At 39.5% G+C, this 24,603-nt stretch overlaps 1 pseudogene; it reads left to right on the top strand.

Annotated features, from left to right (window-relative positions):
- Positions 1-7,757: 7,757 nt before the first annotated feature.
- LOC145656655 (cytochrome P450 2K1-like) lies at positions 7,758-16,053 on the top strand (annotated as a pseudogene).
- Positions 16,054-24,603: the final 8,550 nt, after the last annotated feature.

Genomic DNA, 24,603 nt, shown 5'->3' with positions numbered 1-24,603 from the left:
GTTTATGGATCTGTCTATCCATCTATGGGTATGTAACTGTAGGTATTTATCTATCTCTCTCTCTATACAGGTATGTATAGTTATGTATATATCTCTGTCCATCTGCAGGTATGTATCGGTAAGTGTATATCTATGTATTTATCTATCTGCAGGTATGTATCGATAGGTATGTATCTGTCTGTCTCTCTTTAGGTATGTATAGTTGTTTATGTATTTGTCTATCCATCTATAGGTACGTATCGGTAGGTATGTATCTATCTATCTGTCTATAGGTATGTATAGTTCTGTCTATATCTGTCTGTCCATCTGCAGGTATGTATCTATGTATTTATATATCTGCATGTATGTATCGGTAGGTATGTATCTATCTATCTGTCTGTCGGTATGTATAGTTATGTATATATCTGTCTATCCACCTACAGGTATGTATCGGTAAGTATGTATCTATGCATTTATCTATCTGCACGTATGTATCGGTAAGTATGTATCTATCTATCTCTCTTTAGGTATGTATAGTTGTTTATGGATCTGTCTATCCATCTATGGGTATGTAACTGTAGGTATTTATCTATCTCTCTCTCTATACAGGTATATATAGTTATGTATATATCTCTGTCCATCTGCAGGTATGTATCGGTAAGTGTATATCTATGTATTTATCTATCTGCAGGTATGTATCGATAGGTATGTATCTGTCTGTCTCTCTTTAGGTATGTATAGTTGTTTATGTATTTGTCTATCCATCTATAGGTACGTATCGGTAGGTATGTATCTATCTATCTGTCTATAGGTATGTATAGTTCTGTCTATATCTGTCTGTCCATCTGCAGGTATGTATCTATGTATTTATATATCTGCATGTATGTATCGGTAGGTATGTATCTATCTATCTGTCTGTCGGTATGTATAGTTATGTATATATCTGTCTATCCACCTACAGGTATGTATCGGTAAGTATGTATCTATGCATTTATCTATCTGCACGTATGTATCGGTAAGTATGTATCTATCTATCTCTCTTTAGGTATGTATAGTTGTTTATGGATCTGTCTATCCATCTATGGGTATGTAACTGTAGGTATTTATCTATCTCTCTCTCTATACAGGTATGTATAGTTATGTATATATCTCTGTCCATCTGCAGGTATGTATCGGTAAGTGTATATCTATGTATTTATCTATCTGCAGGTATGTATCGATAGGTATGTATCTGTCTGTCTCTCTTTAGGTATGTATAGTTGTTTATGTATTTGTCTATCCATCTATAGGTACGTATCGGTAGGTATGTATCTATCTATCTGTCTATAGGTATGTATAGTTCTGTCTATATCTGTCTGTCCATCTGCAGGTATGTATCGGTAAGTGTATATATTTATCTGTCTGCAGTTATGTATCGCTAGGTATGTATCTATGTATTTATCTATCTGCATGTAGGTATCGGTAGGTATGTATCTATATATCTCTCTGTAGGTATGTATAGTTATGTATGTATCCGCAGGTACGTATCGGTAGGTATGTATCTATCTATCTGTCTATAGTTATGTATTGTTATGTATGTATCTGTCTGGCCACCTACAGGTATGTATCGGTAAGTATGTATCTATGTATTTATCTATCTGCACGTATGTATCGGTAGGTATGTATCTATCTATCTCTCTATTGATATGTAAAGTTATGTATGTACCTGTGTATCCACCTACAGGTATGTATCGGTAAGTATCTATCTATGTATTTATCTATCTGCACGTATGTATCAGTAGGTATGTATCTATCTATCTGTCTATAGGTATGTATAGTTATGTATGTATCTGTCTTTCCATCTGCAGGTATGTATCGGTAAGTGTATATCTATGTGTTTATCTGTCTGCAGGTATGTATCGCTAGGTATGTATCTATCTATCTCTCTATAGGTATGTATTGTTATGTAGGTATCTGTCTATCCATCTGCAGGTATGTATTGGTAAGTAGGTGTCTATGTATTTTTCTATCTGCAGGTATGTATCGATAGGTATGTATATGTCGCTCTCTCTTTAGGTATGTATAGTTGTTTATGTATCTGTCTATACATCTATAGGTACATATCTGTAGGTATTTATCTCTCTCTCTCTCTATAGGTATGTATAGTTATGTATGAATCTGTCTGTCCATCTGCAGGCATGTATCAGTAAGTATGTATCTATGTATTTATCTATCTGCAGGTATGTATCGGTAAGTATGTATCTCTATCTCTCTTTAGGTATGTATAGTTGTTTATGTATCTGTCTTTCCATCTATGGGTATGTAATTGTAGGTATTTATCTATCTCTCTCTCTCTCTACAGGTATGTATAGTTATGTATGATTTTGTCTGTCCATCTGCACGCATGTATCGCTACGTATGTATCTATTTCTCTATCTGCATGTATGTATCGGTAGGTATGTATCTGTCTATCTCTCTATAGGTATGTATTGTTATGTATGTATCGGTAGATATGTATCTATCTATCTGTCTATAGGTATGTATAGTTATGTATATATCTGTCTGTCCATCTGCACGTATGTATCGGTAAGTGTATATCTATATATCTATCTGCAGGTATGTATCGATAGGTATATATCTGTCTGTCTCTTTAGGTATGTATAGTTGTTTATGTATCTGTCTGTCCATCTATACGTACGTACGTATCTGTAGGTATTTATCTATCTCTCTCTCTATAGGTATGTATAGTTATGTATGAATCTGTCTGTCCATCTGCAGGCATGTATCAGTAAGTATGTATCTATGTATTTATCTATCTGCAGGTATGTATCGGTAGGTATGTATCTGTCTATCTCTCTATAGGTATGCATTGTTATGTATGTATCCGCAGGTACGTATCGGTAGGTATATATCTATCTATCTGTCTGTAGGTATGTATAGTTTTGTATGTATCTGTCTATCCACCTACAGGTATGTATCGGTAAGTATGTATCTATGTATTTATCTAAAGGTATGTATTGTAATGCATGTATCTGTCTATCCATCTACAGGTATGTATCGGTAAGTATGTATCTATGTATTATCTGTCTGCATGTATGTATCTGTAGGTATTTATCTATCTCTCTCTCTATAGGTATGTATAGCTATGTATGAATCTGTCTATCCATCTGCAGGTCTGTATTGGTAAGTATGTATCTATGTATTTATCTATCTTCATGTATGTATCGGTAAGTATGTATCTATCTATCTCTCTTTAGGTATGTATAGTTATTTATGTATCTGTATAGACAAATAGATAGATACATACCTACCGATACGTACCTATAGATAGATATCTATAGGTACGTATCGGTAGGTATGTATCTATCTATTTGTCTATAGGTATGTATAGTTATGTATGTATTTGTCTATCCATCTACAGGTATGTATCAGAAAGTATGTATCTATGTATTTATCTATCTGCACGTATGTATTGGTAGGTATGTACCTATCTATCTCTCTCTATAGTTATGTATTGTTATGTATGTATATGTCTATCCATCTGCAGGTATGTATCTATGTTTTTATCTATCTGCAGGTATGTATTGATAGGTATGTATCTATCTATCGCTCTTTAGGTATGTATAGTTGTTTATGTATCTGTCTATCCATCTATAGGTACGTATCGGTAGGTATGTGTCTATCTATCTATCTATAGGTATGTATATTTATGTATGTATCTGTCCATCCATCTGCAGGTATTTATCGGTAGGTTTGTGTCTATCTGTCTCTCTGTAGGTATATATATTTATGTATCTATCCATAGTCCATGCCACAGGTATCTAGAGCCACTCTGCTGGAACTGTGACTCTAGTTTCCTCCCATAGCGCTGATTCAGCTCTCTCACCGCCCTGTGCTTTCCGTATGCCACAGACTTGTACTTGTTCATGTTCCTGATGAGCCCCACGTTGTAGGCAGTAGTGTGAGAGTTCAGAGGCTTGCAGATGTTTTTTTCTCACCCTGGTTGGGAAATGTCTTTATGGTGGCTCTTGGAATCATTTCGTCCACCAGTTTTCCAATAAACCCTCCTACTGCCTCCGTAAACTCGGTTAGGCACCATCAGCAGGTTTAGGGACCATCAGTAGGGTTAGGGACCCTCAACAGGGTTAGACACCATCAGTAGTGGGGTTTCTGTCCACAAAGTTTTTGCAGAATTGGAAAAAGCCCAAACACCCAAATATCACAAAAAGATTTTTACGCTAGGATGAGATGGAAAAGTCAGAATATTGCTAAAGTCAAAATGTGAAAAAGAGTTATGGAAAAAGGTTTTTTGAATAAACAATGATGTATCAAGCCAAAAAACTGAGCCATTTTGCTTGTTGAAATGCCAGCCCAAATCACGGTAGCCTATGTCATTTATACAGGGAGTGGGAGGTAAATCAGGAGTATGTAAAAATGATAGCTGAGTTGTAGAAGTATATTCATTTTTATCCCAGAGATGTTCTCAGTGAGCTCCACCTATATAAATCATCTCAATTTTTTGCAGCAAGGTGTGAAAATTGTCCATTGCCATCACTGATAAAGAAGAAAGAATCAAACCCCGGGTATTTAAATGAATCATTAACAGGAAATAAGGAGGGTAGTTGAATTGAACTGGCCATGTTGTTCAAAGATGTAAGAGCTGACCAGTTGGAAAAGTTGGACCAGTTAATCTCGTATCCTGAAAAGGACCTAAATGTGTCAAACAACTGCAGAAGGTGCACACTAACTCTCTAACTCTCCCCCTCTGTGATTTCTAGGTGTTTGCCATCAGCATGTACCTGAATGTCAATCTCAAAATTAAATTTATTTATTAATACAAATTTTTATTACTACTTCTTTTCCCACCAATTGCTTTACATCAGACACTGGACAAGTAATTTAAACCAATCATGATTAGACATTGAGGAGCTTAATTCAAGAAGTAGGCATCAATAGCATTCCATTCATAAACAAAATTATTAAAAAATTGAAATGTTATGAATACAATACAATAAGTACTACCTTGAATACTTGGTAGATTTCAAACAAAATTCTTAATTGCATCTATTCTCCCTATGATCAAACTTTATGGAACAATCCCATGTTTTTAATCAATAACAAACCCTTTGTATTTTGCACATGGAGGCAGAGAGGTATAATCAGCCGGGCACAGTTATTCTCTGGTATTTTCTTTGACGTCAGAAAAATACAACATACCAGATAACTGTCACTTTCAATTTGTACAAAGATGTTTTAAAGAAAACAGTCAATATCAGACACTTTTGTAACCATACTCCCCCTAGCCATATATATAACTACACTAAATTAAACCTCAGAAAATGTTAACACAAATACATAAACTCATAGCATCAAATAAATACAATATCTCACTCCTAGTTGAAAAATTGACCTCAGATATAAAAGAGGTGCTATCTCATCAGCTCTGACCCTACTGATGGTCCCTAACCCTGCTGTTACAGGCTTTGCTGAGCCTGCCCACCATTTAGTAGCGTTCCTGCTTGTTTTTAATTTTATTTTATTTTCATTTATTTTCTTTTGCTTCTATTTGAAGCTGCTTTGTTTTCTTTGTGTGTTTCATTAATAAATCGTCACTTAATGAGTACTGTTAATCGCGCCTTGTTCCTGATGATGTCACATTCAGCTTTTGTCCTTTCAGCGTCACTCTAGCATCTCCCACCATTCAGTGCAACCTGTTCCACATTCCAGGTCCATCAGCTCTGTGAATTTGCACCCATGTTTTGCCCCACAATCCCTTTACAACATCTTACTGCTGTTTGCACATTATACTGAGTCTACTGGATAAAGGCTGATATTAGTAAAAAATATTGTGATATTGTCGTTCCTAAATCCCCAGTCAGCTAGTTGTAAAACTGAACCTTCAAATATAAAATCCTGTAGAGGTCTGCATACAAACAATGACGTATGTGACATCACTAATGAAAATTGAAAAATAAAATCAATGTCCCCCTAAAGTGCAGCCAAAGAATACTGGCCAGGGCATTAAAAAAATAAAATAAATAAAATGACATTTTTAGACTACTTTCAAGTTATTCTAACAAAATAGGGCTACTTCACATTAATTATGTAGTAAATGGTGACTTGTCATTTCTATCGTAACACTACACCTGCTGACCTGCTGGTTGGTTGAATGCAAGGAGAGTGACTGAACACACACACACAAGCAGAAGAACCAGGAGGTGTAGGATGGAGAGACACATGGAGGATGTTGTAAGGAAAAATAGGACCCAAAGATGTAGTTTTTAAAGTTTATCACTCTTTTACCATCATCATATACAAACTTAGAAGACAGATACTGCTCATTTTGGAGAACAGATTAAGTGACTATTTTTGCAGTGTAGACGTCACAACGTGTGGTTCTAGTACTACCACTGTGAACTACTCTGACAGCTAATTACTAAATGTGTCTAGAAATGCACATTTCACACCAAAAAACTCTTAATAACTTTGTTTATGTCTAAATCATTGAATGATAAAGAAAATTAGTCAAATCCATGAAGTTCCCCTTTAACTTTAGGAGCATGCTCATAGCTAGCTATGAGGTCACTGAGGTCCACACCTTGGTCATTTTCAGAGCTAAAAATTAAATTTTACCGAGAAGAGTGCATTCTTAACTTGGTTTAGACCTGTTATTTAGTGCCAGCTATGTGTGCGAGAACACAGCAGCCCCTGATGGCATCAGCACCTCCACTGACAGAATTCTAATTGACATACATTGACAGCAACACTGCAACAGGTGGCTTGTGTGAACTGGCAGACAGCGTAGCATTTAGTAAGACCAAGCAATGATTCATTAGACCATTATCTACAAGAAACATTCAGAACAGTACCCTGTGTAATATGGAACAGTAACAGTATAATATGTGTACTCTGGCTATGAAGACAAGCCTATTTTTTGCATATTAGTAGGTTAGCTAATGTTTCATAAATTGTTACTGATTAAAAAACAGCTTATAAAAGGAAAGGGTTAAGGTAGTAAAATGACAAGAAGGCTACAAAATAATTGTTTTACAACAATGGCTAAGTAAGGCCTCGCTGTAAATGTCTCCTTTTACATCTGCCTCATCTAGGAAATGATGCAATTGTTCATGATAGTCACAGATACGTGACTCACATGGTAGAAATATTTACAAAGTGGAAGTGATATTAATTAAACACTGGAATAGTTTTCATAATGTTCATTTTTCTACTTTTTACAATAATGTTTGCATGGAACGTAGGTGTGAGCTAACAGTAGCTAGTTTACGGAGAAGATAGCTAGCTAGTTGGTATATAGCATTTTTTACAACAGCTATTGTCACAAATATAGTGTTATGATCACCTCAATAAATTGGCAATCAAAAATGATAAGATTACTTGGGGCACCTGTAAGGTGCGGCGGCCCGAGTGCCGTAGGGCGAGGGGCAGGATGCACAGACTCTACCGACTGGGACGAACATTTATTAACAAACGACACAATGGCACGCTTATCACAAACAAGGAACATGAAATGGTTAAAGTTAAACAAACACGATACACAAGAATACATCTAACAAACACATTACATTCAGACATTACGCCAACAATAACCAACATCCTGCACACTTTAACACGCGTTTATATACATTAAGGTGCAGGTGTATATACGAGGTGCAGGTGTGGTTACAGACAAGACAGTCCTCCCACTGCACATGGCGGGTCGAACCACGTGAATCGCGGGAGGCGAGCGTTCCGTGACAGAACCCCCTCCCAAGGGGCGCGGATCCCGACGCATCCGTCCAATGAACGTGAACCTCCAGGTACCGTGTACACGTACACACAAACACAGCATGGCAGTGCCCGGCGCCCAGGCGGGCCAGGTGCCGCCAGCAAGAGAGACCTCGCGGGGAGAGAGAGAAAGGCAGCTTCCCTGGCAGTCCGGTACACTCCACCACACGTTGCGCCTGTAAACACAAAAGGCGCAAACAGAAACACACAATAGCACCAACACACAAACACAAGGCGCTGTGACGTGGCGCCCGCCGTCCCCGCAGGCTCCTTGTCGTGTCCGAGGCCTCAGCGGACACGCGGGGGTGCACGTCCGCCCCGGTTCCAGACATCCCTAAACGGTCCTCCTCTTTCCCGCCGCTCTAAGAGCGTCCCAGAGGCGGGTTGCCTCTGAGGCTTTGGGCAGACCTTTCCAGTTTCGCTGGCGAGTCAGCTGAGGAGAAGGGTCTTGGGAGATCCCGCTGGCTCCACGCAACCGCCCTCTTTCTGGTGGTTGTGGTGCCCCTCGGTCCTCCCTGGCCCGGGCTCAACCGCCTGAGGCCCCCCCCAAGAAATTCCTGGGGCTGTTCCCCTCTACCTCCGGAGAAGACGCAGACAACGGTCCTCTCCCCAATATCCTGGGATCCAGGCAGAGGTGCAGAGGATGTTCATGCACCCCCCGCTAGGAATTACTTTTTTTGTCGAGGGAGAGTGCGTGCTGTAGCGGTTGGTTATTCTGTAACGTGTGCTGTAACATAGTCAATGTTCACTGTATTAGTGTTCACCGTATGTGTTTAATGTTAATCGTTTCTTGTTTGTATCAGTCGTGAGTGATTCTTGTGAGTGCCGTTAGTGTTTCATGTTAAATGTGAATAAATGTTCGTCCCAGTCGGAGGAGTCTGTGCGTCCTGCCGCTCCCCCTACGGCACTCGGGCCACCGCACGTTACCGCACCACTCTGATTAGCAGGGAAAATTAATGAATTAATTATTATTTAAGGACTATGTTAAATCAGTCTTGACTCATAAAGTCACAAGTTCAACAATGTGATTATTACTTCTGAAACCCTAACTAAATAAATAAATATGGCAGTGTCTTTACTTAAAATTCAAAAAAATCCATCAACCCATTGTATAGAGTACATTGTATTAACAGAAAACTTTTTATCCATCCAATTTGTGTTTGCAGATGTCAAAACAATATGGATCCATATTCACTGTGTATTTTGGTCCAAAGAAAGTAGTTGTCCTGACAGGATATCAAACTGTCAAACAAGCACTGGTGAATCATGCAGAAGAATTTGGAGACAAGAGACATCAGTCCCATATTCTATGACTTCAGCCAAGGATTCAGAAAACCTTATTCAGCCAATTTAGATGATGGAATGTGTGTGTGAGTTGATCATGGTACTATTTAAATTTTAATTAGGTAAATTATTTGTTTTTCATTCATTATTTATTTACTTTTTTGTTTTGATTTTTTTCAGAATAGATGGTGACTAGACTTCAGAAGAGTCCTAATAAGGAGCCTCCTGCTATTGAATATATTAGCCCAGGGTAATCTGTAGATAAACTACACCCTGTATGTTAATAGTGACTATGTGGAAATGTTCAAGTAGTGGTGTGCTGCCAAGAACTAATACTAAGGACTAACTGTTTCACATCCTGTTTAAGAGCCTTATAGGAGGGTAGAAACTGTTCATCAGCACAGAATGAGGTAGACTTCAGGAAACTAACTAGGAAGTAACAGAGACAATGACAGCAACAGCAACACCAAATCTAAACACAACTGGCAAACCAAAATAACCGACAAACTGGAAAGCAAAACAGGGCTTAAATAACCAAGACTGATGAAGATCCAGATAAACATTACCAGACACGGGTGAACATAATTACAGCTGGGGATACAGGCTCGGGGGTGGAACAGAACGAAACCAAAACAAGAGCTTGACAAAACCGAGCCAAGTATACCAGGGACAGAAACCAAACCAAGCACGTAAATATGTCGCCGTGGGAACTGCGATGCCTGTGACACACAGTGAGCAGGCTGTGTGCTGGGTGGCTACTGTCTAGCTGCATCATTTTCATTTTCCTCAAGCAGCAGGACTGATGGCTATCCTGTAAGGCTGGAGGTTTGTGGCCTATGATGGATTCTGCAGTCCTCACTACTCTCTGGAGGACCTTCAGTCACTTGCAGTGCAGCTGCAGTACCAGACAGTGATGCAACCTGTGGGTTTGCTCTCTGTTTTAGATCTATAAAAGGTGGTGAAAATGTCAGGCGGCAGGCCAAACCTCCTGAACCTTCACAGAAAGAAGAGGTGCTGTTGGGCTGATCTCACCAGTGTGTTGGTGTGGTTGAACCAGGTGAGGTCATCTGTGAGGTGTATACCGAAAAACTCAACCGACTCTTTCCCCTTGGGATACGTTGATGTATAGGCGAGAGTGACCACCCAAATGCAGCTTCCTGTAGTCCACAATCATCTCCTTCATTTTACTGACATTGAGCTGGAGGATGTTGTCGTAGCAACACTTTGATAGAGCACTAACCTTGTCTCTGTAGGTTGACTTGTCTCCCCTTGTGATGAGGCCTAGGATGGTTGTGCTATCAGCAAACTTGAAGATGATGTTAGATGTGTGTTTGGCTACACAGTCATGTGTAAATGGGGAGTACAGGAGGGGGCTGAGCACACAACCCTGTGGAGCCCCTGTGCTCAGAGTCAGTGTTGAAGAGAAGCTGTTTTCTACTTTCCCCACCTTGGGTCTGCATATCAGGTAGTCCAGTATCCAATTGTGGACCAGGTACCTTGCGTGGGTTAACTGCCTTAAAGGATCTGACCTCCTCAGACACAAAGCTCTCCTGATCTACTGGGAGTTTTGCAGCAAGGGGGATGTTTTCCTCAAACCGAGCATAATGAGCATTTAGCTTCTCTGCAAGTGAGGAGGTCAACCCCCCTATCACAGTACCAACTTCCTTTGTAGTCAGTGATCATGCAAAGTCTATTCCACATATGTCTGAGAATTCATTGATGTTAGTGCCAGCTGTGTCACAAAATATCCACCAGTCTGTGGTTTCAAAGCAGTCCTGAAGTGTGAAGGTGGCCTCTGCACTCCATTGATAGACTGATCAGAAAACCTTTTTTCCTGTTTGAGTTTTGTCTGTATGCAGGCAGGATAAGGATGGAGGTGTGATCAGATTTTCCAAAAGAAGGGCAGGGGAGGTGTTTATATCCTGAAGGAGAAGTCACCCAGAGTGACACCAACAAGGGAAACATTAATAAAACAAGATTCATGGTGAAAGAGCATGACTAAAGTGTAAGAGAAGAATTAGGAGAAAAGGGGAAACCGTTGTGAAACAGCCAGAGGGAAGCCAGGCCAGCAATGTTCTTCATAAAAGGCCATTTTCTGAAGACAATTATTATTTTATGTTATTTTCCTTATTAATCATGGTTATAATTTGGTTTTGCACTGGAATAGATCATAAGCAGTTTCCCAATGTGTGTTTCATCATGAATACCTGTTTTATATAAATATTGTAAAAACATGCAGTTGTCTCACAGTTAAGATGAAAAACCATTCTGCATTTTGTGTTTACATTTACATTTATGGCATTTCGCTGACATTTAGCTGTTTAACAACAAAGGTTTAATGATTTCTGTTTATGATCAAGGAATTCTGTTTTCTAATGGTGAGAACTGGAAAGAGATGAGGCGCTTTGCCCTTAGCACCCTGCAGGACTTTGGGCAGGGCAAGAGAGGGAGTGAAGAGAGAATCATAGAAGAGATGTGGAATTTGAGGGAAGTGGTGGAGAACTTTAAGGGTAAGAGACATAAGTATATATTTTCTATTTTACTCTTACCAGAAGTAACTATTTTTTGTAGTTGAGCCAAAAATGTAATTATCCAAATTATCCATAATGTAATTATCCATTTATCCAAAATGTAATATATGGGAACATTTAACATCCTGTTATTGGTTATTGTATAAATGCCTCAAATATCACCTCAGCCATTGTATATGGAAGCAGGTTTGAATACAGTGATCCTCGGTTCCAAAACATGGTAAACCGAAGCAATGAGAATATCAGGATCACTGGTTCAGCTTCTATACAGGTACCCTGCTATGTTTTTGAATAAGCAAGAGACACAAAGATAGGATGATGTATGGATAAATGTAGGAGGCACATAACAAAATGTTAATCTGTGTGTTTGTAGCTTTACAATATGTTCCCCTGGCTTCGGCTCTGGCTAAAGGACTGGAAAATTATCATGGCAAACTGTGAAAAAACTCTGAAGGATATAATGCAGCTTGTGCACAGCCTCCAGGAGACCCTGAACCCTCAGGAGTGCAGAGGCTTTATTGACTGTTTTCTAGCATGCAAACAAAACGTGGTATGTCCTTCTTGTGCTGTATACAGAAATGCTTAATGTGTCAAGTTTTATCTTGTACATAGTGCATATACAACCACTCATATTTTGGAGTATCCATATGACCTCTGTAGTGGTATGAACTCCTAATTTATAATTCTGCACTCATCAAATTTGTTATAGTTATAGTAAATTAATGGGGCACCATCGCATATGGAAATATTTTAATCAGTCTCAACTGGAAGTCGCAAGTTGTCTAACTCGTGATCATCCACCACAGGTTAGAAATGCCACCAGTGAAGCCACAAACTTGACAGCTAATGGAACGTTGAACTAATCAGCAATCGCATAGTGTATAATACATTGAAGAATAGAGGGAATAAAGAGAGAAACCAGATAAAACAAATGAGAATATTTGTTTAGAAAACAAAAGTAATCTACAGGACTAACTAGAAGACGACTCAATCTGACCTTTAATCAATAGGCAACTTAAGTTAATTTATATAGCACTTTTCATATACTGTGGCAATTCAAAGTGCTTCAGTAGCACTATCTGGCTGCCAAATGGTGAAACAGAAAACTCTCGTTTGCATCTCAGTGGGAGATTTTGAGTTTGATCAACAATCGATAGGATGTTTAGCAACTAATCACCAATTCTAAAGGAATTAATGTATTGATTCATATAGGTAATATCATTTTTAAAAACAGACAGGATAAATGAGAATAAAGGTCATACAGGGATCCCTAATAACTGATAGCATTACCTAGAGAACTACTAGATGTGAAGTTTAATTGCTAGTACTACAGTAAGTGGAAGCAGTAGTGGAAAGACTAACAAAATTAACATGTTTTGCTTAATTGACTATACTTGCACAAGGAGCTCTATGAGTGTGGGAAGCCTGATTGTCACACTGTGTAAAGGAATTCCCTGTTCGCTATGTCACAAGAATGACAACATCAAAGTTGGCTTTCAAAAGGCCGTTATCACTTCTTATTATGGGGCATTTGGACAGTTCCAGCAGCCTGGAACATTGTCCATGTGTGCGTGATGCTCTGTGTGGGACAAAAACAAGCACACAAAAATCACACAATTCACAATACAGATAGGGGCAATATTCATGGGAGACAGGAATGTCTTTCCCTTGCTCCAAAGCAAGTTCAGTCATGAACTGTCAAACACCTGTTTCAAGCTTGGTATACACCTCTTTAACTGGTGTTTAAACATTGATAATAGCAGTATTTATACACATTGCGTTTACAATTGGCAGAGTGTCCTTGATTGACTCTCTTAATTCAGTGGAAAGTTAAATGTAACACTGTTCAGATTGCAGAAAATAAAATTAAAAATAACACAAATGTACGATGAATGTGAAGACCCACTGTGCTGCAAATGAAACGTGATGCAAATTCAAAAAACGCATGCAACTTCAGAAACCCTGCAAATAACAGCTACAACACGACGGACATGTTTCTGAGGACACGGAGAGGGAATGGACTCCTATGAGACCAGTGGTGACCGAGTAGCTAATGAAAAATATTTATATTTGTGATTACCATGGTTATATCGTTTGTTATGGATTATGTTGATACAGAATGAACAACTGATCTATTCATGCTCAGCAGTTTTGCATATTTAATTCTGCTAGGTTGTAATGCAGCTTTAAAGAACGCTGATGAAAAAAAAAATCCCATTTAACGCGACTATGTTTCTGGCTTAATACGTAGTTAGTTAGCTAGCTAGCTAGCTACCTTCAGAGTGTGTTACTAATTTACAGGATACACTATGTTTTTGTTCAGGTTTGATAGTTTAACTGGTCTGCTACAGTGACCATCTTGTCAATTGTCTTATTCTTACTAGTTAATCTCAAGTGTGTTGTTTTTACATACATACAAAATATGGTTTGAAATCAATAACGCTCTAAAAGTAGGTATATGGACAGAAACCTAGTTGTATTCGACAGAATCTCTTTAGGCTGAACTGGAGTTTAAAATAGTAACACACTCTGAATGCATCTAGCTAGTTATTAACTGGCAGGATCAGGTTTATATTTCTGTTAGTTGGGATTTTGTTTTATCAGTGTTCTTTAAGGCTGCATTCTTTACAACCAAACATGTGCAAGAATGCAAAGCACAAATAGGCCAATTGTTCATTCTGTACCACCAGTGACAAAACTTTGGAAATCACAAATATAAATTACTTTTCACTGGCTGTTTGGTTGAATAACCCCTTTTTGTGTCCCCCTGAAACAACACTTTCATTGTGTTGTGACTGGATTTGTAGCATTTCTGAAGTTGCATGTGTTTTTTGAATTTGCACTGCATTTCTGAAATGTAGCATATGTTGTCATTTTGAATAAAATGTTTTTGGAATTTGTATAACATTCATGAATTTGCATTGCATTTCTGAAATGTAGCACATGTGTTTTGATGAATGTGTTTAATGTAGTTGCAGCATGTTGGGTCTTCCTGGCCACCATACAAATGAACATGGATGAAACAATGGCTTAAGTTGGCAAGCATAAATGGAACCTTATGATTTTAAGCTTCTTTATAGGTTTTAGCACAGCAAAACTGGTTCCTTAAAAATATAAATAAAATGGGACTTCTTAAGAAAACCTTTTCCTGCTTGTTGAATTGGTTCACTGTTAGGCCAGCTGATTAGGCTTGGTATGGAAAAAGCCAGTGGTTTGATGGTTTTCAAACATCTCTCTATATGATCCCTGGTATTACTCAGTTGTACTCTGATGGAAGAAAGTGGTCTCTTATGTTGGCTGACTAATTGATCCCTTCTGATTATTGGTTAGGAGGCTGGAAAAAAGAACTCATTGTTCCATGCACAGAATCTCCTTCAAACTGTTTCCAACCTGTTTGCTGCTGGTACTGAGACAACCAGCACAACGCTCCACTGGGGCATTCTGCTTAATGGCCAAGTACCCCCACATACAAGGTAAGAATTCCAACTGCAATGTGAATATCCAGTGTCCAAGACATTTCTCCAATGAGGAAGACAAAGAGGTGCTTGATGGTGTTTGAGGGTTTACCATGGTTGCTTCTTGTATTTGTTTATATTGTAATATTGAAAGAGTTGATTGCTTTTGTCTTCTTAAAAACACGAGACAATATCTTCTGTTGTGCTCCAGATCAGGTACAACAGGAGATTGACAGGGTGGTTGGAGGCCGCCAGCCAGTGCTGGATGACCACAAGAACCTGCCTTACACAGATGCAGTCATCCATGAGACACAGAGACTGGCAGACATAGTACCCATGAGTCTCCCTCACACCACTACCTGTGATATTAACTTCCAAGGCTTCTTCATCAAGAAGGTCAGGCTGTTAGATTAACTGAGAAGAGTCTAAAAGCAATACAACAAAAGCATGCATAGGATAAAATTATTAAATGTATGTAGGAGACTGAGAGCTGAAACTGGCTGGTTTATAAATATAACAAAGACATGACAAAATGGCTGCGTAAATTTAAATTTTGCACTGTTGTCATACCAGAGAAAGCTGTCACTAGCTTCCTGCTTAAGCTAAAACTGTGATTCTTTGCAGGGAACCTGTGTATTTGCTCTTTTGACATCCGTGTTGAAGGATGAGAATGAGTGGGAGAGCCCTTACACTTTTAATCCAGGACACTTCCTCGATGAGTAGGGACACTTCATTAAGAGAGATGCCTTCATGCCCTTCTGTGGAGGTGCACTGAAATCATTTTCTGTCATTGATCTGGTGCTCCAGATTTCATGTTGTACTTTAAATGTCTGTCTGTGTGTCTGTTAAGGGCGTAGGGTGTGTCTGGGAGAGAGTCTGGCCAGGATGGAGCTGTTCCTCTTCTTCGCCACTCTTCTGCAGCACTTTCGTTTCACTCCTCCACCTGGCGTGTCTGAGGAACAGTTGGACCTCATGCCAGCTGTGGGCTTCACGTTGACCCCTCTCCCCATAAGCTCAGCGCAGTAAACTACTTGGCATAATCCATTCACTTTTAACATGTAAGGGAAGTATTTACATTCAAGGTTGGAATAATATTGGCAAAATACTATTTAAAAATTCACAGGCACTGGTGCAACCTGGATTTCAAAGTTCATCACACGTGACCAACACATTCACATGTAACTCACTTATCTGCCCCAACACTTGGCACCTAAAATTAAACCCTCATCATTCATATTGCTGAGTAACATTCAGTTTTATAATAAATGTATGATTTCTTATATGTGAATGAACCTTAATAATTTACAGTAAATATTAACAGTGCTTTTAGTTTTTCATGCCAAGTCAAGTTCATAGTCATCCCTCAGTATAATTCGTATATACATTATTACAAATGTTTCATCTGACAGTAGTGTGACACATATGAACAACATGGGAAGTCTGCCTCTGTTTTGCCATAATCTTCAAATAAAGTCTAATATTTCTACTGCACAAGGTATGATGCATTTCACTGTAAACACTCTCATCATCTGGAAACATTTGATAGAAATTGTTGCATCTTGTCCTCCCTAAGATGATCAAGTTTTTTGTTAGTGGATTGAAATAGTAGCAATGTATGTTTTAAATTTGTCAAAATACCTTTAACCAGGGCACCATGCTAAATGTAGGGAAATATGTTAATTATAATTGAAGTGTAATTACTTTAAAAAAAGCTTTATATTAATTCAGTCTCACTCAGGTTATGGTTAGTCAGAGTCCTAATCACGTATGCAGGGATTATAAAAATGAAAGTGAATCCTGCATTATATGGTAAATTAAATGTTAATAAACATATATAGTAAATAAACAGGGCTTGAGTATATGGAACCAACTAAAATGAAGCTATAGGTATAGTAATTGTTGTAGAAAAACCACAAATAACATTTGCAGATGCTTCTATCCAAAGCAACTTACAATTATGACTGAGTACAACTTGAGCAACTGAAGGTTAAGGGTCTTGCTCAGGGGCCCATCAGTGGCAACCTGGCAGCAGTGGTGCTTGAAACCACAATCTTCTGATTACAAGTCAACTACCTTAACCACCAAGCTACCACAAAACTAGAAAGAGAAAAAAAAATTGATTAACAACTAAATAGAGCCAAAAGGGAAATGCCATGGATTTTGGAACACTAAACTGGGACTCCTGAAAGGGAAGTGTGTCCTAAATAATCATTGAACTAGACTGGATTTGCCTAAATGTCATTCTGTGGTCAGGTAGTATGATAACACACAGCGAACTGGCATCAAAGTAGACCATGCTGACCCCGTTACCTGTTTGTTGAGTTGAGTTCAGGATCAGGTCACAGTTCACCCTTGAACTGGATCATTTTAGGAGCTCTATGAGAGCTCACTCACTCATAATCCCAAGATTTTCAATAGCACTGCGATGACACATTGTATATGTTGTTGGGGTTAGGTTTTGAGAATGTAAAATGACTTCCCCACTGCTGTCCATCAGATGGCATGGTTGAATAGCAAGGTCAAAGGCACTTGTTAAGCATTGCCACTGGTTTTGGAGTTTCTCATTTTAGACTCAACCGGAATCGATTTTGTGTTAGGGTATCTCGAGTCAGAATTTAAGGGCTGGGGTCGCTCATCACATGATTTCAGGGTGGCTTTTAGGTTTGCCTGTCGGGTAGGTGAGCAGAAAGTTCCCAATCCTCCCTACTCTCATTTGGCAAGCTAGAAGGTGGAACAGGTGTGGGGTTGTGTGTAAGTGAAGGAATGTAGAGCCGAACGAAGAGCCTTTCTAAAGAACATACATAAAGTGCAAGAGAGAAAATGTTTTATTTACATTTTCATTTTAGCAAAGTTGGAGCTTGATTCACACTCCACACCCACTACGGTTGCAGGGAAGACCCATCGTGCTGCAAATACATAAAGCACATTCATCAAAATGACAACACTTGCGATACATTTCACAAACGCAATGCAAATACATAAAGCACATTCATCAAAATGACAACACAACCCGGTTCAAATTCAGAAAACACATGCAACTTCAAAAATGCTTCAAATCCATTCCCAACACAACAGAAGTGCTGTTTCCAGAGGACACAGAGGCGATTGGACTTCAATGAGACCAGCGGGAAGCAACAACAACCAAGTGAAAAGTACGTTTTTAGGTTACCATGATTTTATCATGGCTGGCTATTCGTGCTATACATTCTAGCGTATTTATTTATGCTAGGTTGTACATATCGCAGCCTTACAAACGCTGATATAAATCCCATTTAACACAATTCAGGTTCTGTCTAAATACCTGCCTACTATTTTACAGAATAGTATTCAATCTAAAGAGATGCTGCATAATACAACTCTGGTTTCTGGATAAATACCTACAATTAAGAGTGTTTTGTATGTATCTATAAGCATTACACTTCAGATAAGATAAGAACAAGATAGTTGGCCAGCATAACCAATGACCAAACTGGTTGCCCAGTATAATCAGATTGAGATTTGACCAGTATGACCCAACTGCTCAATCATACTGGTTGAATAGCTTGGTCAAGTTGTTTATGCTGCTGGACCTGCTGTCCAGTTGGAAATTGTGGCTAAACCATCAAACCTGAAACAAAACGTAGCTTTTGCTAGTCTACCAGTTTAATCAGATGATTTAATAGCATAAAGTACATCTATTGCCTGGATGTCCAGCTTTTCAACTATCTTGACCATCATTGACCAGATTAGATCATCTGACACCAGAAAATTATCTAGATTTTGTAGCTAGGGCTGTAGCATGCCTATTACGGAGGTCCACAGTTTATCATAGATATATACAGATCTATTCTAACAGTGCAAAAGTAATGATAGAAAAGTAATAACAATTTAGGTATTTAAAAAAAACCATTAGAATTCATGAAACAGAATGTCCCCACAATCTGCACATCCTAAAGGCATCACCTGTTCATTGCAGCATGTTTGGTCAGCGCACTCTCATATTAAATGCTACATACACTTACAGAGCATTATATTTCCATTTTCTTCTGTTTTCAGCTCATATTGTTTTGTCCTTTCTGTTGTTTCAGATACTAGAGTATACTACTTGCTCAAAGACTAAAGCTAACAGTATGTGTGTGAAAAATAGGTGGTGTTGAGGTAACTAAAAGAATGTTTACAGGAAAAGAGGCTTAACTAAACTTTAATTTTACTAAATCTAGGCCTATATTCTTAAAGCTTCTCAAAGCATGAGTGCTAACCTAAGGTGATATTTTTGTCTCATCTACAACACTGACAAACAAATCCTAGATAAGCATTGAGAAGCTTTATGTACATGCACCCCAATTAAAGCATATTTAAATGCTTATTGTAAAATTATTAATGAAAATTGTGACAACATTTAAGGCTCCAGGTCGTAAGAGGAAATGTGATAAAAACCACAAATCAAGTGGAATGGTGGAAATGAAGTCAGACAGCGACAAACCAAAACAGTTCAATGATATACAGTGTATTGTACAATAGACAGTATGATATTTATATATATATATATATATATATAAGAGACAGTGTAACACTGGATTATAACGTCAGGAGTGACACAGGCCAAAATAACTCACTAAACCTAAACAGACAAAAGAAAAATACACATACAACTACACTACGTGGAAAACACAGAGCAAACCCACCCCCCAAACAAAATGGCAGTCACTTCCTACTTACCAGTGAAACACAACAAAGGGAACAAAGTGGAACATATACAAATACACAACGGCAAAAACAAACTGCTAGTGCAAAGTCAACATGGGAAGCAAAGTCATACACTAAGCCAACCATCAACACTGCTAACAAACAACTCAAGAGAACATCTCTCTCTTCCTCTAGCTTCTTCCCTCTTTTATTTCTCCTCAGGGTGGGCAGAGTCTTGTCTCCTGATTTTCTGCAAACATGAAACTCTGTAATGGAATCTAGAAGTGGATCTAGAATGGAACACACACACACACACACACATTTACATTTACGGCATTTAGCAGACGCTCTTATCCAGAGCAACTTACAAAAGTGCTTTGTCATTTACTCATAGAATATATCCAAGTACAGTACAGTAGTTTAGAATCAGACATACCAATGAACTAGAATACTGTAGAATACAGGGATGAATGCTAATAACTAGAAGTACAAAATACATAAGGTCTATCTTAAACAATGATAAGTGCTATAAACAATAAGTGCTAGAGTTTGTTAAACAACATAAACAATACCCTACAAAAAGTATTAATTTAGTCAGTCAATATGGGAGCAGTGTCAGTTGTCCTTTAAATATTCTGCAAATAGATGGGTCTTCAGTCTGCATTTGAAGACTGCAAGGGACTCTGCTGTCCGGACAGGAAGTGGGAGTTCATGCCACCATCTTGGAGCCAAGACAGAAAATAGTCTCGATGCTTGTCATCCATGAGACCTGAAGCAAGGTATTTCAAGCCGAGCCGTACTTGAGGTTCGAATTACTCGAGGTATAGATTGGGCTTTGACCATTGACCTCATGTATGAAGGGGCTGGTCGATTTTTGGCTTTGTAGGCAAGCATCAAGGTTTTAAATCTGATGCGTGCAGCTACAGGAAGCCAGTGAAGAAAGCGCAGCAGTGGCGTAATGTGTGAACTTCGGAAGATTGAAGACCAGTCGTGCTGCTGCATTCTGGACAACTTGTAGAGCTTTGATGGCTCTTAGAGGAAGACCAGCAAGTAGCAAGTTGCAGTAGTCTGGCTTTGAGATCACAAGAGACTGCACAAGCACCTGGGTAGCTTCCTGTGAGAGAAAGGGTCGAATCCATCATATGTTACAAAGGAGGAATCTCCAAGACCGGGTTAGATTAGAAACGAGTTCAAAACGACAACTGGTTGTCCAAAGTTACGCCCAGGCTACAGGCAGCTTCGAATGGTGATACTAGGGAGTTCTCAAAGAAAACAGTGAGGTCATGGTAAGGGTTGGGAGTACCTGGGATGAACAGAAGCTCGGTTTTACTGGGGTTGAGCTTCAAGTGGTGGGCTATCATCCATGACGCAATGTCAGTCAAACATGCTGAGATACATCTGGAGACCTGCATGTCAGAGGGTGGAAAAGAAAGAAATAATTGAGTGTTATCAGCATAGCAGTGGTAGGAGAAACCATGAGAAGATGTTACATCACCAAGATAATGAGTATACAAAGAGAAGAGAAGGGGGCCTAATACTGAGCCTTGTGGAACACCAGTGGAGAGTCTACATGGTTTGGATGTGGATCCTCTCCATGTCACCTGTGCCGGTTTGTAGCCAGACTGGTTGGGATCATGCAGCTGGTTCTGGGTGAAAAAAAGAATTGATTATAAACTGCTTTAAAGGGCTTTTGAGAGAAAAGAGAGAAGTGATACCAGTCTGTAGTTGGTAACACTGAAGCTGTCAAGTGTGGCCTTCTTGAGGATTGGTACCACCCTGGCGGTTTTGAATGCAGTAGGCACGCATCCAGAAGATAAGGAGTTGTTGATGATGAAAGAGATGAAAGGAAGCAGATCTCTTGCGATTGTCTGGAACAGAGGATCCAGCAGACATGTAGTCAGATTGCAGGAAGTGAGGAGTTGAAGAATTTAATCTGAGGAAAGAGGAGAAAAATAGGTCAGAGAGTTGGATGTTGGGGAATATATGTTGGTTGGAAGAGTGGGCACAGAGGAAAAGGACTGGCGGATTGCTGCAACCTTCTCCTCAAAGAAGGTGATAAAATCCTCCAGAGTAAGAGTAAGAGGAAGGAGGGGGAGGGGGAGGATTAAGGAGAGAAGAAAAAATAGTGAAGAGCTTGCGTGGATCAGATGCTGATGATTTGAAATTCTCTCTGTAGTAGGATGACTTTGCAGATGTTACTTCCAGTGAGAACTTGGAAAGGAGAGACTTGTATGAGCTGAGGTCTGAATCTACGTGAGATTTCCTCCACCGCCTCTCTGCAGTCCTTCGTTCTCTCCTGTGGCAGCGAAGTTTTTCTGTTAGCCAGCGGGCAGGTGGGGAGGACTTAGCAAGTCTAGAGGAGAGAGGGCACAGAAGATTCATTAACGAGGAGAGTGTAGAAATGAAAGAATTTGTAACTGTATCCAAAGAGAGAGAAGACAGAGAGTCAGGGTGAGGAAGGGTGGACAAAACAGTAGAAGTAAGGGAAGAGGGAGTTATGGAGTGCAGATTGTGATGGAGGAAGGAGGAACATGTTGGAGAGGACAGGATGGAAAGAGAAGGAAGGGAGAGAGAGAAGGATAGAAAGTGATGGTCCGAGAGGTGGAGGGGGGTGACTGATGTCCGATGTTGTGGTGGTACAGGTGAAGATCAGGTCCAGAACATTGGCCGCTTTGTGGGTCGGAGGAGAGTGGTTGAGGGTGAGGTCAAATGCTGTCAACAGTGGAAGCTTGTCTTATGGATACACACACACACACACACACACACACACACACACCAAACGAACACAGGACACAACAATTGAAAAAAATATGCTTTTTTCTCTTATGGTTAGTGTTTTTCAGTAATACTCACACGAATGCTTTATTGTCCAAGACAGGAGAGATTATGCTCTCCTGTCAGTCAAGAAATGCAAAGTAAACATTCACTGAGCCTCCTAAAGCTAGGTTGCCTTCATATTACTGGGCTTTCCAGAAAAAAGATTGATTAATACTTTGGTTCCACAGCCAATATAATTTATATATATAAAGTAGAAAGCATATGTAGATTTTTCATATGCGCTTTTACTTTGTTTAAAAAAGAAGGACGATAGGTTAAAAAGATAAAATATTGTGCAGTAACCATAACTCTATTAACACGGTCACTCAGGGTTAACACAGTTCGCCACACAGGGGCGACGTCTGCGTTGAAATACCTTTAAATATAATTGACTTGAATATCAGTTGTCCTTCACTCTGGCAATGGTCATTTTCATGTGTCTTACTTGTCCGTTTTATGCTTATTCATATCCCCCAAAAGTCTGTTTAGACAAGCGGTACGTTTAAGCTCTTTCGTATCTTTACGCACCGCATGTCTTGTCTTAAACTGGTTGTTTTTCCACAGCCAATAGTTTGACGCTTTATCGTGGACGTTGAGCCAAAGCCATCATTTAGGGCCAGCCGACGTTTATCTGTCTAAAACGGTATCTGGAGAGAGAGTCTAGCTAACTGGAATATGTCCACTCTTTTGAAGAAAAATCATGGACAACAAGAAGATGGAAACAGATGGCGGAAAAGAAATCATATCTGCTTATATACACGCAGTGTCCCCGATAAAAAAAAAAAATGTCAACGTGAAACAACAAGTAGTTAAATGCAATAATTCAGATGGGCAGAGATGAACACCACCACTGGAGAAACATGAGGGTCGTGGCTGACAGAAACTCCACCAGTTAAATTAATAAAAACAACAAAAGTATTAAGTAAGTACCGATATTAAATCACTGTTAGAAATGTAACTGTTCGGGCAACCAATGGACCGCAATGAGTTTCCTAGTTGTACCTGGTTTTGTGATCGCTAATGGCGAACGTTTTCTGCTAGCTAGCTATTTCTATTAGCTCGCTAGTTAGCTCTATATTGGCTAGCAAAAGTCAATCTATACCATCAAACCTGTACGTTTAAGCAACACCACATAAGTAGCCATCTATATCACTATAAATGGCACCTTTCCAAAGAATGAAACAAAGTAGCTAATTAATCTTCGCTATCTTGTTAATAGCGACATAATTGTATGGAAATGCAGAGTTTCAGTAGCTAGTTGGCGCTATAGCTTGCTAGCTACGAAGCCGCCGTCTTAGGATGTCAAACCCAGACTTGCTAGTGGGTTGCTTTTTCCAGAGCACCATGTCACAAGGCCAAAATGATGATAACCAAGTGGCTCGGTGAACAAAACATTGACATTTTTGGTCCATGGCCAGGAAACTCCCCAGATCTTAGTCCCATTGAGAACCTGTGGTCTCTCCTCAAAAGTGCAGGGGACATGTAGAGTATGTCAACAGTACAATCCCAAACCTGCAATTAAGGTGGCACCCGGTAAGTATCCGTTGTCATTAACACCAGGGGAAGAGATAGTAATTGACTACACAGACATGGTGGACTCAGCACAGGGGTACACGTACGTGGCCAAAATCTGTGCACAGACAAAATTAAATTTGGTTGACGCCTTCCCTTTGGCATTAATGCAAATGAGATGTTCAGTAAATGCAACAACTGGTTTTACCCCTTTTGAATTGCAGACAGGTCGAGGACTTCCAGGACCCCAGGGACCCTTAACAATAAATGAGAAAACAAAGACATCTCACACACACATCATACTTTAATGAATTGCAAAGTATCGTTTCAGCTTTCTCCACGCAGGAGGGGGACCGGACAGGGAGCAGACAAACCCAGACGATACCCGTTAGGGACTGGGTGCTGCTGAGAGTCATCAAGAGAAAATGGAGTGAGCCGAGGTGGACAGGTCCATTCCAGGTGACAGAAAGAACCAGCCACGCCGTACGCCTGAAGGGTAAAGGGGAAACGTGGTTTCATCTGAGCCAGTGCGCCGCCGCAGAGTCACCGCAGAGGAGTCTGCAAGAGACAGCGAGGGACCTTGCTGAAACATCACC

This window comes from Electrophorus electricus, unplaced genomic scaffold (genome assembly GCF_041902795.1).
Source record: "Electrophorus electricus isolate QZ-2024a unplaced genomic scaffold, ASM4190279v1 Scaffold85, whole genome shotgun sequence".
Lineage (NCBI taxonomy): Eukaryota > Metazoa > Chordata > Actinopteri > Gymnotiformes > Gymnotidae > Electrophorus > Electrophorus electricus.
This window is presented reverse-complemented; position numbering and strand designations above follow the sequence as displayed.